Source organism: Bos mutus, unplaced genomic scaffold, assembly GCF_027580195.1.
Source record: "Bos mutus isolate GX-2022 unplaced genomic scaffold, NWIPB_WYAK_1.1 CTG657, whole genome shotgun sequence".
NCBI lineage: Eukaryota > Metazoa > Chordata > Mammalia > Artiodactyla > Bovidae > Bos > Bos mutus.
This window is the reverse complement of record NW_027220136.1, coordinates 30,403-33,902: the sequence shown is the minus strand read 5'-3', so window position 1 is coordinate 33,902 and position 3,500 is coordinate 30,403. Positions and strand designations below refer to the sequence as shown.

At 43.2% G+C, this 3,500-nt stretch overlaps 1 pseudogene; it reads right to left on the bottom strand.

Moving 5' to 3' along the window:
* Positions 1–2,327: 2,327 nt before the first annotated feature.
* LOC138987090 (5S ribosomal RNA) lies at positions 2,328–2,446 on the bottom strand (annotated as a pseudogene).
* Positions 2,447–3,500: the final 1,054 nt, after the last annotated feature.

The following is a 3,500-nucleotide window of genomic DNA, read 5'->3' as shown; positions in this document are numbered from 1 at the left end:
GGATGCCTTCCCATCTGAGCCACAATACAACTAATTGCCTAGTCAAAATACAAAGAAAAGAGCTAGTGTTCTACTAAGTGGAAAGATGATTTAAGAAACGGAAGCTTTCCTTTGTTGGTATATTTGAATCTTTATTTAGTTTTATTTTATTTTTACGATTAAGGCTACTTGAACAAGGCAATGGAGAAACCCCAGAGTTGAAAAGCAATTGACTTTTTAAAAGAAACATGTGGCAGGTGAAACTTTCTTCATTTTTTAGAGTTGGTTCAATGCAAACTCTTTATTCAATAAATATGACTCTTGTGAACTTTATTTCAAATCTCCACGATGAATCACTAAGGCATCAAGGAAGAAAGGAGTAGAGGTGGAGAAAAAAAGAGCAACCTTTCCCCTTGGCTCCATCTCAACCAGCTGCTTAGTTCCTTCATCTCATGGACTACGATCTGGGATAATCTTGTTTGTCTGATTTTTGTTTGGGGACCGTTTCTAGTCACAGGGCTAGAAACAGTGGAGGGGGGTAAGCCCTTCTTTCCATTCCACATCAGACCCAGTGGGCAGTCCAGGCCCTGCCCACTGCATTGAGTCTGTAGCAACAGAATCACCAGTGATGCTGGTTAACAATGCATATTGCTGGAATCCACTCCATTCGCTACTGACTCTTTGAGGTGGTGGTCTGGAACCTATACCTGGAAACTTTCTTGATGATTCCAAATCACACCAAAGTCTGAGGACTATGGAAGATCTTCACATTTCTGGAAGAGCCGCACACCTCCAGAAGGAACCACAAGACTTGCCTGAAATGGTAAAGGTATAAGTATTGGACTGAAAGTTGGAAGGTCTCCACCTTTGCTATGTAAGTAAAATGATCTTTCTTTGAAATGAAAATGGATAATACTAAAAGTTCACATTGTTCTAGAGCATTAAATAAAAAAAAAAACTGAATTATAGAAATCTGATGTATGAGTTCCTGGAAAGCAAGAACCTATATTTATTGATATGTCTTCATGCCTTAGATCGTGCCTTGAATATAGTGTGCACATCAACAGAAGAAAGAAAAGAACTGAATCGACAAAAGATACAAAGAGATCAAAGTGCTGAGCCAAGTGAAAAGTTGAGGCTTCAGAGAACTTTTCTGTCTTTCACACACTGAATAAATATTGAAAATAATATTGCACCTACTATGAGCTAGTAGGCATGCAATATGTTTCTGGAAATAGAATGCTGAGAGAAGAAGAAACACAGTTCCTTCTTTCACTGAGACTAATCTAATGATAAATAACAGGCAGATACTTTGAGAACTTCTATAGGGCCTCTTCCCTCACCACAAAAACTGGGTGTCAGAGAAGGCTTTTCAGACTAATAATTGAGTTGAGATCCATAGGTTGAACCAACGTAAACCAGGGTTGAGATGCAGGAAGAATTTCAGGCAGGTAAAATAGCATCTTGGAAGGCTACATGACAAGGGAACCTTAGTACATTCAAGAAATGAAAAATGCCCTATGGGATGGAACCAAAAGAGTGCAGAGGGCATTCCAGTGAAAAGAAATCAGAGAAGAAAGTGGGGACCAAGCAATGAAGGGATTTGGTCATATCTTCACTATGATGGGAAAATACAAGAGCAGTTGGAGCAGGGAGGTGATAGAATTGCATCTGCATTTTAAAAAGGTCATCTTGCTCCACATCACTCATGATTGGACAGACTCAACTCCAAACTACAACGAGGTTCCACTTCACATTAGTCAGAATGGTCCTCATGGAAAAGTCTGTAGATAACAAATGCTGGAGAGGATGTGGAGAAAAGGGAACTCGCCTCCACCGTTAGTAGGAATGTGAGTTGGTAGAGCCACTATGGAAAAGAGTATAGAGGTTCCTGAAGGAACTAAAACTAGAAGTACCATATGATTCAGCAGTCCCACTCCCAGGCATATATCCACCAAAAGTATAACTGAACAAGATACATGCACCGTCTATGCACATATATCTGTGTGTGCGTGCGGGTGCGCCCGAGCACAGGCGTTCGCCTGCGAGGATGGGGGTGGGGTGGGGGTGGGGCTGGGGGTAGGGCTGGGGCTGGGGCTGGGGCTGGAGCTGGTGCAGCCCCCCCGGGATTGCCTGAGGCACGCCAAGGGAGCCCCAGACAGAGACCCGTGGGACGGTTGTCTGGTTTCCTGGAAGGCAAATGCGGAGGGGCTTGCGGGCCGCACGGAGGCAACCCAGGTCTGCAGCTGGAGTCGGTGCCCTGGCCACCCACCCCCAGGAGGGGCTGGGGCTGCGGGAGCCCAAGAGTTGGGACGTGGGGCGGGGGCTAAAGGAGAGGGAAGGCAAAGAGCCTACAGCACCCGGTATGCCCAGGTGGTCTCCCACCCAAGTACTAACCAGGCCCGACCCTGCTTAGCTTCCGAGATCAGATGAGATAGGGCGCGTTCAGGGTGCTATGGCCTTAGACGGAGGCTGCTGCCACCCGGCGCCCTAAGAGCCCTGCGCTGCACCTCCGTTTCGCTCTGACCTGCCGGTCAGCCATTCCGTCTACAAGTAATTTTACTCCCTCCCCTTTCTCTCCCTGCTTTCTGAGAGTCTCTCTCCTTCCATACTTGATGGTGTAATGAATGGATGCCTTAGATCATTTTCCCTCAACATTTTTTTCTCTTTATTTTTACATTGATTTCTATGAATTCATCTTCAAGTTTATGGATTATTTCTGCTAGCATCTCAAATGTGCTGTTGAACCTATCAATTTTTCATTTCAATTATTTTAGTTTTCAAATCCAGAATTTATGTTAGTTTCCTTTAAAAAAATAATTTGTAGCTCTTCATTGAGTCTCTCTGTTTGTTGACTTCGTATCATACTGTCATCTAATTCTTCAAACATGGTTCCATTATTTCATTTTGTAGTTATCATTATTTTGATATTTTATCTTTTGACCTTCATACTGAATTTATAAGTGATATACTTATATGAGTTATCGGTGGTATGTTATACAAATGCTTTACTCACCACCATTACAACATTAGAGTTTTCTGAGTTTAACTGTATACTTACCTGTCCCAGCAGGTTGATAAAGAGTCCAAGCCTAAAGCCCCTTTAAGGAGGAGGCAAGCTTGCTTTCTTTTTCACATTCTTTTGCCTAAGACAAGTAGGCATTGTAGGGAGCAGTATCTCAGGTTCAAGGACATTCCTCTTTTTGAGCTTTGGATGTATGTTATAGGAAAGGGTCTGGGCAAAACGCTCACATCATTGAGATGTTTTTTGTCTATTCTCAGAGGCTAGTTGAGAAGTATATATGGCCCCACTTAAATTAGTGAGCCCCTTTCTGATGTCTGTGTCAGAAGCTTTTTCTGTCACCTTCACTTTAAATAAAATATACACAAAGCTCTGAGTGACTGAGACTGTCTTTGGCCCCAGAGTAATATCTTCTTCTTAGACACCATGAATCCAGTGGCATCGGTCACCGTTGACTGCTAGGTTACCATCTTGGGGGCTTGTCCAAGATCTTCAAGAC